The sequence below is a fragment of the Balaenoptera physalus genome (assembly GCF_965194825.1).
Source record: "Balaenoptera physalus genome assembly, chromosome: 6".
Classification (NCBI taxonomy): Eukaryota; Metazoa; Chordata; class Mammalia; order Artiodactyla; family Balaenopteridae; genus Balaenoptera; species Balaenoptera physalus.
In genome coordinates this window covers 65,729,520-65,744,830 of record NC_138885.1, presented here as the reverse complement: position 1 = coordinate 65,744,830, position 15,311 = coordinate 65,729,520, and the positions used below count along the sequence as shown (strand labels likewise).

General features: G+C 43.2%; 1 long non-coding RNA gene across 8 annotated transcripts in view; it reads right to left on the bottom strand.

The window, feature by feature from the left end:
• LOC309662588 overlaps nt 1-15,311 on the bottom strand; it is a 190,714-nt gene that overhangs the window by 77,587 nt on the left and 97,816 nt on the right. For 4 of the 8 annotated variants that reach the window (XR_014264771.1, XR_014264772.1, XR_014264773.1 and 1 more), the window contains exon 3: nt 6,332-6,480. The exons of 3 other annotated variants lie outside the window; for them this stretch is intronic. This is a non-coding gene — a long non-coding RNA (uncharacterized lncRNA). Of the gene's footprint in view, nt 1-173; nt 4,363-6,331; nt 6,481-15,311 lie in introns of those variants that run through there. One more of the 8 variants, XR_014264776.1, reaches the window with a different exon arrangement.

The window sequence follows — 15,311 nt, the reverse complement described above, 5'->3', positions numbered from 1 at the left end:
AAAGATATTTTAAAGATATCTCAAAAAGATTTTCATGAAATACATTTTAAAGATATTTTCTCTACAAATATGTATACAATATGCAGAGTCATCAATTCAGCAATCATTTAGTCAGAGCTTGTATGTGCCAGGCAGTTACGTTGAGAATGTTCAATGCAAAAAGCATTACACACACACACACACACACACACGTGTGTGTGTGTGTCTACAAACGGACACCTGTGAAATATGAACTAAAACATTAGCCATCTAATCTTGACATCAAATAAATTAATTGCTTAACACCCAAACTGAGAGTAGGAAAATGCCTGTTCCTATTATTGTCTAGCTGGTGGTCTCAATCAAGTGTATGCACTTGAATCACTTTGGGAGCCTTTTAGAAGCACAAATACCAAGGCCACACCTCAAACCCACTAAATCAGAATTTCTGAGAATGGGCCCCAAGAATATGTCCTTTGAAAATGTTCCCAAGCAATTTTGAAGTTTTCCCCTTGTTCAGAGCCACTGATCTAGATGATCTTAACAGTAGCTGAACAACTTGAGATCCACATTACCTGGTTACTAGTAGCAAGCTCAAAACCAAATTTTTTTTATCATTTGTAAGTAATCATCATTAACTGTGACCACATTAAATGAGCAGGGGCTATATGGCAGGGTGGGGGGCACTTTCAGCTAAAGGCAGATCCAAAGCATGACAGACTCCATGACTAAGATGTCCCAAACAAAAAAGGACAAGGAGCCCAGGTATGACACTAGGGAAGGAAGGCAGGGAAACTACATCTAGCACTTAAGTAAATGCCCCAGAAATAAAATCCACCCCAGACACCAAGAGAGTGGCACGGAGAACCACAGACCATGTCCAAACCCTACTAACTAGAAAGAGGGTCTATATTCCATGACTGGCTCAAGTCCCAGTTGGATCGACCCAATTAATGGCATCCCCTAGTAGCTGGTAGATAGGCAAATAGGGGCCACCATTCCCCACACTAAAAAATTGGGAGAAAAACAAAGGAATGTTATTAGTGTCAGGGAAACCCGTTTATTTAAAGAGGTTCATTTTCACACAAGAAAAGGGTGAATAATAAAGAATGTTTTCAAGAATTTTCTATGAGAACTGTTCTAAGTGCCTTAAACAAATGAACCCAATACTATTAGATACCTACTATTATCAGAAGCCCTCAGGTCGGGTCTCAATTAAAGCAGTTTCAGAAAGCCAGGTTTAAAAACCTTGTTTCATCAACAAGATTCTCTGTGTTTCTCCTCTGGTGGTGTGCCCCTGACCTTCAGTACATTGACTTCTGGACATTCGAGCCATGCCACGGGTCAGTGCTATACGCGCTCGGGCCAGTGTGAACAAAGGAGGAGCATCCCCATTAAGCATGATCATGGCCATGATTACTAGCAAAGGACTCTAAAGCAACGCTCTCCAACAATTAGAATGTGAGCCACAAACGTAAGCCACATACATAATGTTTACACATTTTCTAGTAGCCACATTAAAATAAATAAAGGATGAAGTTAATCTTAATATATTTCATTTAGCTCAATACATCTAAAATATTTTCACCTTAATATACCCATATGAAAAAATTATTGATGAGATATATTACATTTTTTTATGTTAAATCTTTGAATTCCAGTGTACATTTTATATCTATCTCAGTTTGAACTATCTACTATTTCTGTCTTTAACTTCCTTGAGGAATAATTGGGACTAATTGATGAATATAAATTTCAAGTGCTCAAGAACCACATGTGGCCAGTGGCTTCCATACTGGACATCTCTAGAGGAATGTAAAGGTCAGCTGCAGGGGAGGGGTCAATACCCAAATCACCTCTCAGTGCTAACTTCAGAGGATGTAAGCTTTTTTTTGGTTTTTAAATAACAGCCACTTTTCCTTATATTTTCATCCTTAGAAGATAGAAATCTATCATCCCTGGCTTGGACGTCTTCCTTTTTCAACGTGAAAATTATTTGGGATAATTCCTTTTCATTTTAGGAGTCTCTTATGCAGAAACTTTTTTTTAACTGGCTAAAGCTAGTCCCATCAGGACTTCCTTGTTTGAGTCTTTGGAATTTGGTGAATAAGAGTCTGTCAACCCTTCCTGGGCCCTTGGGTTACCTCTGACTTGCTCTATAGCCCTCTAATGAGGGCTTCGAGCTGTTTCATGAAGAGGCCCAATCTTTCAAGAACCCAAGGTGGTAATAATACAGTTGCTTTTGTACATCCCAAAGCCCCTTTGGTCTCAGTGTCTGCCTTTCTCTGCAGTTGTCCTCAGTCTCTCCTGCTGTGCAGGGACCAGGGTAGCACTCACCAGTGCCACTGCAGATGGCGCATGTTTAGTGCAGAGAGCACGTTTGGGGTTTGTACCTGTTTCAACCATGCCTACCTTTTTCGTGCCCCCCTTCCTTTTTTTTTTTTAACTGTTAATATACCTTGGTAAGGAAATTACCTTCCGAAAGTACCCAGGATCCTTCTCCACTGGCCTTTTTACTTTTGAAAAACAAATTCTTTGAGAAGACAGATCAGAATTCCAAAACCTCAAGCTTCAACAAGGAGTGGCCAGTCTGACAGTTACTACCATGTACGAACTCGTCTAATATTTTTAAAATCCTAAAACATAATTTGGGTGACTAATATCCCCTGGGATAGGCCAGACACTTGGTTTCTTCCAACCCCACCCAAATTCCCAAGTGGATCTCAAAAACAAAAGCTGTAGGAAAGCCTGTTCTGTTTGTTTTTAACGTACCAATACCTTCAAAGCTGAAGTTATGTGATCAAGAAAATATTTCCCTCCTGCTGCACTAGCTGACCATGGCATAGAGGCCTTGGAAGGACAGCTGATATGGGGCTTGATGTTTCAGTTAGTCATGGACAGCCATGGTCTGTGAAGAAAGCAAGCCCGACCTTCTGGTGCAACACCATAACCAGGGAGGGATGTGACTGTCAGGATTCTGAGAGGGACTCAAAAAGAAGAGAAAGAGAGGATAGATGAAAAAGAGAGAAAAATGGGAGTATGTGAGGAGGCCTCAGTTGGCTGGGGGAGGAGAAACAATCTCTGTGGAGCGACAGGATTTACACCACAGGAAATATGGAAGGCAGGCTTTGGAGCCTTCCTTCAGGATGTGGGTTTGCTCCCTGCAGGATGCCCTTTCTCGTTAAAGTCTTTAAAATGTTCAGTATGAAAAAGACTAAGAGAAGCTGGAAAGGGGAGAGGGGAAATCGGCTATTCCTCATCAGATCTCACCTCTTAAAACAATGCTCGGTGCCACCAAGGGGTCAGCAACTAGATGTTTTCTTCCTGCTCTCAGGGCCTGTGCTTCCTTCTCTCCCCGCCCTCTGTGGGTCTCAAGATTTTAATTATAGGGAAGGTGGAGATTTTGCAACTGTCTGGAAAGCAAGTCGGGCATTTTTTTTTCTGGTCCTTTTAAATCTTGGGATTTTCCATCATTCACCATCAAATGAATTCCTAAGGAGTTTCTTGCTAACCCCTGTCTAGGTGATACTAGACACACACACACACACGCACAATCACAGTATAGATTCTGGTTGGGGCAAACAGCAGGCAATACATTATTGACAGTAGAAATACTGAAATCTTTTGTTGAAAGGGGAGGACGTTTCCTGGGCGTTTTCATGTGTTGAGCAAACAAGAAGCAAGGGAAGCAGTTGTTGATGGTGACTAGCAAGCTGGCATCAACTGTGGTGCTCATGGCTGCCCCATCCTTAAACCACCCTGGGAGGAACGACTGTTCTGTTCCATCTGACTCATGATTGGGGCAATTATTTGAGTAGCTTAGAGGTCCTGGGGCCTGTCATCCAAGGGGGACTGCAATAAAAGGGTTGGTGGGGGGAAAAGGCAAATACCTTATCACAGAGCTTAGAGGCTCTATTTCCAGTCAAGAAGTCCTTCTAGCTTTTACCTTTCAGAAACTATCAGCTGTTAGTTGGTAGGAACTTGATTTTTTTTAAAATTAATGTTGCCATGCCAACATTATTTCTTTTATTTTTTAATTTTTATTTATTTATTTATTTTGGCTGAGTTGGGTCTTTGTTGCTGCGCGCGGGCTTTCTCTAGTTGCGGCGAGCGGGGGCTACTCCTCGTTGTGGTGCACGGGCTTCTCATTGCAGTGGCTTCTCTTGTTGCAGAGCATGGGCTCTAGGCGCGAGGGCTTCAGTAGTTGCAGCACGCAGGCTCAGCAGTTGCAGCTCAGTGGCTCTAGAGCGCAGGCTCAGTAGTTGTGGCACACGGGCTTAGTTGCTCTGCGGCATGTGGGATCTTCCCGGATCAGGGCTCGAACCTGTGTCCCCCGCATTGGCAGGCAGATTCCCAACCACTGTGCCACCAGGGAAGTCCCACCTGATTATTTTAAAACAATTTATTTGGCATATTAAACTCTTGACCTAAGACGATCACTGACATAGTTTATGGTTTTTACAATTTTTAGAAGTCCCATGCAAGACGGGCCTCTTCAATCCAAGGTTTGCAGTGATATTTAAATACGGGTCATCAATATATCAGGACAAAACTATAATTCAAAAAGATACATGCACCCCTACGCTCATAGCAGCACTATTTACAACAGCCAAGACTTGGAAGCAACCTAAATGTCCATCGACAGATGAATGGATAAAGAAGATGTGGTACATATATACAATAGAATATCACTCAGCCATAAAATAGAATGAAATAATGTCATTTGCCGCAACATGGATGGAGCTAGAGATTATCATACTAAGTGAAGTAAGTCAGACAAAGACGAATATATTATATCACTTAATCTAAAGTGGAATCTAAAATATGGCATAAATGAACTGCCACAAAACAAAAACAGACACACAGACATAAAGAACAGACTTGTGGTTCCCAAGGGGTAGGTGTGGTGGGGAGGGATGGATTGGGAGTTTGGGATTAGCAGATACAAACTGTTATATATTTAGAGTGGATAAACAACAAGATCCTACTGTATAGCACACGGAACTATATTCAATATCCTGTAATAAACGATAATGGAAAAAAATATGTATAACTGAATCACTTTGCTGTACAGCAGAAACTAACACAACATTGTAAATCAACTACACTTCAATAAAATAAATTTTAAAAAATTTTTAAATAAATAAATAAAATTAAATTAATAAAAATGGGCCATAAACTGATAAACGGATTTTTTAAATATGGTCATCCATACAACGAATGTTATTCAGTCGTAAAAAGGAATGAAGTACTGACACATGCAACAACACGGATGAAGCTTGGAAACATCATGCTAAGTGAAAGAAGCCACAAAAGGCCATCTGTTGTATGATTCCATCCATATGAAAAGTCCAAAATAGGCACATCCATAGAGACAGAAAGCAGATTCATGGTTATCAGGGATGAGGGAGAGAGGAAAATGAGGAGTGAATGTTAATGCATACAAGGTTTTCTTTGGGGTGATGAAAATGTTTTTGAACTAGATAGTACTGATGGTTGCACTACATTGTGAATATAATAAATATTATTAATGGTAAATTTTATGTTACGTGATTTTTTAAAAAAAGAGCCTGAGTTAAACAAACAAAAAAAAAGAAGCCATACTGGTGACAGATGGTAACTAGGTTTATTGTGGTGATCATTTTGTAATGTATAGAAATATCAAATCACTATGTTGTGCACCAGGAACTAACATAGTGCTGTAGGTCAGTTATACATCAAAGCAAACAAATAAACTCATAGAAAAAGAGATCAGATTTGTGGTTACCGGAAGCAGACAATGGGGGGAGGGAGAACTGGATGAAGGTGATCAAAGGTATAAACTTCTAGTTATAAGATAAATAAGTATTAGGGACGTCATGTACAACACAATAAATATAATTATCACTGTGTGTTATATATGAAAGTTGTTAAGAGAGGAAATCCTAAGAGTTCTCACCACAAGGAAAAAAATTTTTTTCTATTTCTTTAATTTTCTACCTATATGAGATGATGGATATTCACTGAACATTGTGGTGATTATTTCATAATGTATTTAAGTCAAATCATGATGCTGTACACCTGAAAATTATACAGTGCTGTATGTCAATTACATCTCAATAAAACTGGAAAATACATATGTACGTACATACATACAAACACTCTTCCAGGGAGCATACCTGAATCCTCGGAAAAAAACAAAGAAAAAGAAGGCATACTAACCATCCTCTTTAGCGGAGGCCTTCATACCCTTGAGTTCAGCCTTGTTAAAAGCTTTCCTGAGTTAATCAACCACCAATTTTTCCCACTCAGCCCCATAAGGCAACAATTTGATTAGGTAGGCCAACACCAGACAGCTACTATGTACACTGACCTTGGCCTGTCTTAATCATCAGAATGCTGCTGTCTCAGGGCAAGCCCCTCACAGCTTCTCACACAGATGATGGAAAGCAGTCGCACAGAGATTTTCTTCAAACCAGGGAACAACGGAGAGATTCATTTCACACTGGGAATTTTCCTTCACTGAAACACAGAGGTGGTTCAAGGATCTGAGTCTTTGATTGCATGACTCCTTTTGTGTAAATAAAAAGGCACATGTAAGCATGGACATGGATCTGGCAGTGTACACATAAATGTTTTTCAGGATAGAAACAGAAACTTGTCAACAGTATCACCTTAGGGAAACCGACTGGGCCAGGAGAACTTCATTTGTTATTGTGTATTTTCTAAACCCATTTAAATTCTCCAATCATGTAATTATATGACTTTTATAATATATATATTTCTATATTTATATTTGCATGTAAATATAGGTAATACATAAATATAATATTAAAAATGCCAGCCGAGTCACTTGACTCTATAAACTGGATCTTGTAAATTTAACCATTAGAAAACAGCCAACTGAATCCAAATTGAGAGATATTCTGCAAAACAACTTACTTGGACACTTCAAAAATGTCAATGAGGGACTTCCCTGGTGGCGAGGTGGTTAAGAATCCGCCTGCCAATGCAGTGGACACAGGTTCGGGCCCTGGTCTGGGAAGATCCCACATGCTGCAGAGCAACTAAATCCGTGCGCTGCAACTACTGAGCCTGTGCCCTATGAGCCCATGAACCACAAATGCTGAAGCCCGCGTGCCTAGAGTCTGTGCTCCGCAACAAGAGAAGCCACCGCAATGAGAAGCCTGCGCACAAGACCCAATGCAGCCAAAACTAAATAAATAAATAAATAAATAAATTTATTTAAAAAAAAAAAAATGTCAATGACATAAAGAACAGGGGGTTGGGGGGGGAATGCTGAGGAACTGCTCCAGATGAATGGAAGCTAGAGACCTGACAATGAATGCAGTGCACGTGCTATTTACATGCTGCGTTCATCTGATCAATTACCTAACCTCTCTAAGCCTCAGTTTTTCCATCCCTAAAATGGGTTGATAATAATCACTATCACTCCATAGGGCTGTTTGCAGAGTTAATAAGATTGTGCATGCAAGTGCCCAGCACACAGAAAGTACTCCATAAATGAGAGTGTAATTATTTCTTAAAAAATCTGTTGTTTTGAAGGGTCTGACTCTAATGGATGAAAATCAAAGATCATTTTAAGAAGTCACCTAAATTGTAGAAAAAGGGTTACTTAGTGAGGGATTTAATTTTTCCTGAACAATTTACTATGAGCAAAATCTTTGAAAAATGATACTTGTAAAGGGCAAACTTATTACATAATGACACTTCCAAGGTTTATTATTCCTAGTATTTAACTACTTATCTCTTCAATTTTAACACAAAGCTAATCATTAATATTATCGTATTCTACAAGTAATTATTTTAAAAGCTTTTGCTGTAATAGCTGAAACCAACCTGGCTATTCCCGGTACTGAAGAAGGTAAAAGTGTTTATTTTTTTTTTTTAGGACTGACATGAAAGAGACTGATTTTTGATGCCAAGAAATCACTTAGCGTTCATGTGACTTCAACTTCACGGCATCTTGGAATATGTTTATCCTTGATCAAAATTCCTCCTGGGGCAAAATGCCAATACCTTCTCCTCTCTACTACGTTCCCTAACAAAACCCAAAGAGAAATTAAAGGCAAGGTCATGACCCATGACTCAGCCATGCTGGCAAACACTCTGGGATGTCATGAACTACCATGAGCTATAACCACTTCGAGTCCATTTCTTCTGGGCACCTCTTGCCTGGTGGATAGTACTGTACCTAGCTTTCCAGTAGAGAAACTGAGGTACAGAAGTGGAATGAAAAGGCTGAGATCGGGATATCCATTAGGATAAAATCACTGAAGTCCCCACGGTTGGGTCCCAGTGCCCATCATTCATTGTATGAAGTATGAAAGGTTAGTAAGGGAGGGTACCTACTTTCAAAACAGCCTCTTAATTTGCCGGGGGTTGCGGGGCCGGGAGGGTGGCGGTATTTTTTACCATTAGCCCTAAGTTCAGCACAAATGAAGATAAATAATATTTTATTTTTAGAATGTTACGTAATAAACTTTTAGGGAAATCTTTATTCCTATAAGATTGACTGTGAGCTTAACCATAGAAAAGTGCTAGACACTATTTTCAGCACTTTACAAATATTAACTAATTCAAACCTTATAATGGCCTTATTATTACCCCCTTTTACAGACGAGGAAACTAGGCATGAAGAGTAAAATAACTTGCCAGAAGTCATGGAATGACCCCTAAAACACATTGTTAAGTCAACTGTAGAATACTATCTAGATCCCATTTCTATGAGAAAAAAAAAAATCTTTAATGTGTGTGTGTGATGTAAATCCAAAGAAAGAGGCCTACCTAGACAAATACACTTCAATCACTGCTGGTGATTATTTCTGGAGTGGGAGTAGTGGGGTGGGACGATAAGGAAGACTTTCATATTCTGCTTTTTTTACTTCTCTATCATTTGCATATTTTATAAGGAGGCTATTTCAGGCATTAACATTCATAATTGTTTTACCTTAGAAAAATCAAATAAAGAACCATATCTAACAAAGCAACCACAGAAATGAGCTTATCCTTCCTTTAAGGCACATGAAACTCCATGTGTGATTTATTGTTGCAGTAATCGCCAGGAAAATTTTTAAACAAGTCTTTATTGCACACCTGCCAGGCAGCGTGCTGGGTGCTGCTGTGTATTTTATCTCACTTGATCTTCACCAAATCCTCTTAAGGGATAAATTCAAGTTTTATTTCGAAATTTTTAAAAAGTATTTAGGGGCACTTGGGTTATTAAGATGGAGTAATTTATGTAACACGATGTAGCACTGTTCTCATTTATCTTTTACCATTTCATCCTCCTAAAATATGGTGAAATAGGAAGCTCAAGAGATTATTATTCCCAGGTTATACATGTGGAATCTAAAGCTCTAAAAGAATAAATAACTCAGTCAAGATACAGTGAATTACAAGTGAACACTATAAACAAGAGCCAGGTCTCCTGGCTCTCGACCTCATGTTCTGGCCACCAGAGTGTAGCCCAACTGGCCAGTCACGTCTGCCACCTTACTGCCAACACTCGTTCATAGAGTGACTGGATATGAGCTCTCAGTGACCATCTCACCAGTGGCCCTCAATCCTGGCTACACAATAGAATCACCTGGAGAGCTTTTAAAATATATCAATGCCTGGGGCTCATCCCAGACCAATTAAATCAGAACCCCTATGGGTAGGGTTCAAACATGTGTATTTTGTAAACACTCTTCAGTGATTCTAAGTGAGAACTGAGAACCAACCTTAGGAGGCAAATAGGTGTCACCTGAAATGATAATTCCGATTCCCTGAAAGAGGTACATGAGGGCTGTGTGGGAAAGACTCTGAGTGGGCGTCTGGGCTCGGGGAGAGTGCTGTGAGTAGTGAGTGGTGTCGGCTGTGGACGCGGGAGGGGTAGGCGGCCCGTGAGCTGTGTGCCGGCCAGGCCTGATCTAGAAGGAAACCGAGGCCGGAAAGTTTAAGTGATTTACCGTGGTAACGAAAAGAGCTAGTGGCAGAGCCGAGTCTAAGCCCGGGTCTCCTAACGTCCAGCTCAGCCCTCCATGTCTTTACATAACTGAGTAGCTCCCAAACCAATTCACAACCACCAGGAAGATGTCAGACCAGCCCTGTGACTAACCGGACCGTGCACCCACGGCACACCCGCTGTCTTGTGTGCCTACACCCAGCATCGCCCCCATTGCTGCGTGAAGAGGCCCCTGCAACAGGCGCAGCCCACGGCGGCCAGCAGGCACCAGGCACTTCCAGTGTACCAACTGCTCTCGCTGCTGCCACCGTTCAGGTTGAACTTAGAGAGCCAGAGAGAAGTAATGCTGGGCCTGGAGTTGGGAGCTGTGGCCACAGCTTCCCTCTATTACTAAGCCACAGGAAAGGCCGCCCAGGAACGTGCCTGGCAACACGCAGCAGGCCGCCTCCTGCCTGCCCCAGGCACACTTCTCTGGCAGCATCCAAATCACTGCCTGTCTTAGAAGCCTGTGGGGGAGGTGACTCGTGTGTGTGTGTGTGTGTGTGTGTGCGCGACTCAGGGATCTGTCATAAATGCCCCATGAGTCACCCACTTCCTGACCAACACACTGTGGAGACAACTTCAGGATGCACAAAAGCACAGGAAAAGAGCCTCTTGGCCGGGAGCTGGTTATATGTTTTCGGGAAACTGGTTACTTTTAATATAAATACACGCACACACACAGCCCCCAAGCTAAAACTCAACACATTTAGTGTCTCTTCGTTGAGATAATTCTGTCCACAGCGGTTTCTTTTATTGTGGCAAAATATACGTTACATAAAACTTTCCATTCTAACCATTTTTAAGCGTACAGTTCAGGGGCATTACGTGCATTCACATTGTTGTACAACCACCATCACCATCCATCTCCAGAACTTTTTCATCTCCCCAAAGTGAACCTCTGTACTCCATAAACAATAACTCTCCATTCTCCCCTCCCACCCAGCCCTGGTATCCACCAATTTACTTTCTGTCTCTAGGAATCTGACTACACTATCTGCCCATAATGTTTTACTTCATGAATCATTTATCACTTCATTGTTATCATTTTTAACAGAAAAAAATGGGTAATGCTCTGGCTTCTTGATGTCTGTTTCTTTAAGGATTCCCTAAATATAAATAGAAATGATTCTCTTGAGTTTCTATTCGAATTGGGTAGCAGAGGATGGCGAGATGGAGAAGCAGAGATGACTGGGGTCGGGGGAGGAGGGTCCAACTGCGCAAAGAAGTGAGCTTCAGAGCACCAAACCCAACACATTCTGGTTGCTCATACAAAGAGACACCAAAATGCCACAATCCAGTGCTTCCCCCAGGTGGGCAGCAGTGGCTCTGAAAGGCAGCCAGCATGTGAGCCACACAGGGCTCCCTACCTTAGCAGTTTTTCTGGGAAACCCATAAAAGAAAAGCAGAGCAAGCAATGAGCATTGATGTCTTTGACCCACACAGTTAAATGGTTGTTAATGACTCTGTTTCACAATGCATCTGCAGACCAGCTCTGGCTCTGTACACCTCTGCAGGAAGGCGGAGGCCGTGCCCACAAGGACCGCAGCTGCTTCCACTCACTGTCCCAGGGGAACCTCACAAAGCACACTTCCTGCCCCTGGTCACTGGCCTCAGGGCCGGTGTGGACAGCCCCCCAGTACATAGGCTGGGGAGAATCAGAAAGAGGTTCACTTCTGAGAAGTCCTGTGGAAGGTTTCGTCTAAGCAAAGGTTCCTAGCCTGGGGTCTAGAAACACCCCACCCCACGGCCACCATGACCCAAAGAAGAAAGTCAAGAATCTCGGGATTTGTGAATATTTCCCACTCAGACCATAAACCAACCACAACGAATGTTGTAAGGAATACAAAGCCTTAGGAAAAGTGTAATCCCGTCCTTCAAGAAGCTCACATCTGGTTAGGAGACTCAGAGCCTCCATGGAGGTGGGACTGCCTACTGGACGCCAAATCCTCCTCGGACGAAGGTGCTAACAGAGCTGGGTTCCTCTGGAAGCAAAGTTTCTGGAGGAAGTTGAGTCCTGGGACTCTCAGAGGCCAGTTCTTTTAAGAGATGTGGTCTTTTTGGTGTACAGTCACGTCTGTTTTTTAAGTTTCTGATCTTTGATCTCTTCGAAACAGGACTTGACCACGGGCTGCCAAGACCCTGAGATGCTGGTCAGTGAGAGGAGACCCACCCTCCTCCAACCTATCCCTGAGGGGGGCTGGGGCAGCCCAGCACTGCCCATTTCTAGAGGACCAGAGGCACCAGCAGAGACCTCGCCAGCTGATTCACTGCCACACCTTGTTGAGCTCCACCCACAGAACAATCCGCAGCTCACACCGAATCCCCCCACCCCAGCATCCTAAAGCAGCTACAAAGGAAATTAATGGTTTCCCCCAGAGGCTTTTATTTATACAAATGTAAAACCCCTATAAATACCCTCCCAGATTTGTAGACCTCTTCTTGCTGTTGTTGTTCTCCTGTTGCTTAGAATGAAAGAATGAGGATGACACAAATATAAACCCCTTTAGTACTACAGAAGAGTGAGAGTTCGGTAGCAAATTGCAGACAGTGATTAAGTGAATACGGGCATGGTATTAGGACACACACTGCAGCCTGTCACCTTTTCAAAATTAAACCTGATCACGTCCCACACACGCTTACATCATCCCCCTCCATAAAACGCTTGAATGGCTCCCCACTGCTCTTAGGACAAAGGCAAAGTTCCTCAATGGAGCATACAGGGCTTGCCTGTCTGTCCCTGGTGCCTCTCTAGCCTCATCCCACATCCTTCTCTCCCCGCCCCACAGGCACGCGCGCCGCCCCCCCTTCAGTGCTGCAGGTGGATTGCGCTCCCTCTAGCCTGAGAACTGTTATGCATGCTGTTCCTGCCTAGAATATCACTCCTGCTCAGCCCTTCATCTAGTTGAAGCCCTAGCATTCTCTAGACCTCAACACAAACTTCGCTTGCTCAGAGCGACAGTCCCTGAGCCTCGCGTCTCCCCGTTATTCTCTCTCTGGCCCTGCCATCACACCCCTTTTCCTCATGTGCTAAATGAGACTATCACTTCTCCTGTCACTTTCAGATTTCCTGTGAATACTAAGTGAGAAATAGTATGGGATGGCAGATACAGAATAGATGTATCTATCCAATTTTCTAGTGTGCCTTCCCATACCACAGAGCCTGCAAGGCTAAAACCTAGTTTCCAGACTCCCTTGCAGCGATGTCTTTGCAAAGGACTTGAATTTACAAAGTTAAGAAGGCATGAGGTATGCATTCTGCTAGCACAGATCACAAGTGGAGCTGGAGCCAATATTTCTGATCTCCAAATTACAATGAATTATATTCTTAGAGCTAACATTTCTGGGACTGGCTTCCTAATTGTGGCAGAAGTAGATGCTCTCTGGGTAGGCCAGTTCTGGGATCCAGCTCTGGGAGACACTCATGGAAGGCCAGCCCGAAGCCTGCACCTTGTAAGCACCTGATTATCTATATTAACGCCCTTTCTGCTTAAACTACTAAAGTGGTTTCTGTTACCTGCACTGAACCCTGTTCAGTGATATATATGAGAAAGAGCTTCTGGAACTGTAAACGTCTATGGAAATGTGAGCTATGGTTACTCATCACGGTGCAGAGCTGCCATCTGGAAAGGGGCCATGGGAATAGCCATCAGTCACAAAATGTGCAGTTTCAGGATGACTCACACTCTTGGAACAGTCTCCCTAGTGCCAACAGCCATTTTAAACCAGAATCCTCACCTGAAACCTGGAGGTGTCTCTAAGTGTCATTTTGGAATCCAGCTTCTCTTCTATAGTCTTGTTTTTCCCTATCTGGAAAACAGGAACAGTGTGGAGTTTGCAGTGTGTGGCACTTGGGGAGGGCTTTCTAGAGTTGATCATCTCCTAAAGCACATCCTGGAAGGGCTGACATTCCTGTATCAGGTGGAAAGCTCATGAGTCATTCTCAGTGGCTCATACATACCTCCCTCACTTTGGCAAGCCTACCCTGCATCCTTGATGCTTATACATACCTCCCTCCCTTTGGCAAGTCTACCCTGCATCCTTGATGCTTGCTCACCCTGCAGTCATTCCCAACTCAGGGAGGGAGGGAGACAGAGGGCTGTGGGTGCTGCTCACTCCCCTCTCATTTTTCACCACACGGGGCAGACCATCTCAGCACCTGGCTGTGCGAGGCCTGGCTGAGGTTACTGGGTTGAGTCCCAACAGGATGACAGCATGGAGGTCTTGCTTCTTCAGCACATTGTTTTTCCAGCCATCTAAAAACTCTGGCTCAGCTACAGACAGCTCAGCTGGAATGCCCCGGGCGTAGCACTCATGAGCCTGAATGGAAAACCTTAAGTTCAGAGGGAGAGTGGGTGAAATTGAACAAACATCACCTAAAGCAGCCTTGGGGCCTCTGATTACTTCTCCATCTCATTTTACCACTCTTTAAAGGCTTATGGTGGTCACCTGCCAGGATGAAAGCACCTCAGCTCAAGGAGCTAGCGGGACAGAAGGGATAAGTGAGAGATTAAACACACAGAGCACTGCAGATGTGACTCAGAGAAGTGGCAGGGAGAGGGAGAGAAAGAATAAATCACCACCAGATAAAATTGTGCTCGTGGCTGGCCTAGATAAAAATGAACCTGGGGACTTCCCTGGTGGTCCAGTGGCTAAGACTCCATGCTCCCGATGCAGGGGGCCCGGGTTCCATCCCTGGTCAGGGAACTAGATCCCACACACCACATCTAAGAGTTCACATGCCGCAACTAAAGATCCCACATGTGGCAACTAAGACCCGGAGCAGCCAGATAGATAGATAGATAGATAGATAGACAGATTTTGTAAAAAATAGAATAAAATAAAGATGAACTTGCATCCCTTCTGGGTGGGAAATGTCCCTTTTGGATGGAACAGGGAGTTCGTCTGTGCTCTGGGCAAGACCGGGTGCTCCGGGAGCAATGTTTAGGGAGTCCCTCCTCAGACAAAGTTCAGGGCCCAGCTGCCCTTGGGGAGGGGGTAGCTGAGCTATCAAAATCCCCACATTCACCCCGTTTTCAACTAGGGCAGTTCCAGCCATACTTGTTTCACACGTTGGACGTCTTAAATGATTTCATTTGAAGAAAGAGATATGTGGGGTTTAAAAAAAGAGAGAGAGAGCTGGAAAGCCACTCATCTGAGGAAGAAGCACTAGGCTAGGAATCAGGAAGCCTGGTTCTACCACTAATTTTCTGGGCAACCTTAGCAAGTTATCTCAGCCCTCTGGGCTTTAGCTTCCTCACCTGGACACAGGAAAAATACTGACTTCAAAAGTTGCTGGGCTTCCCTGATGGCGCAGTGGTTAAGAATCCGCCTGCCAATGCAG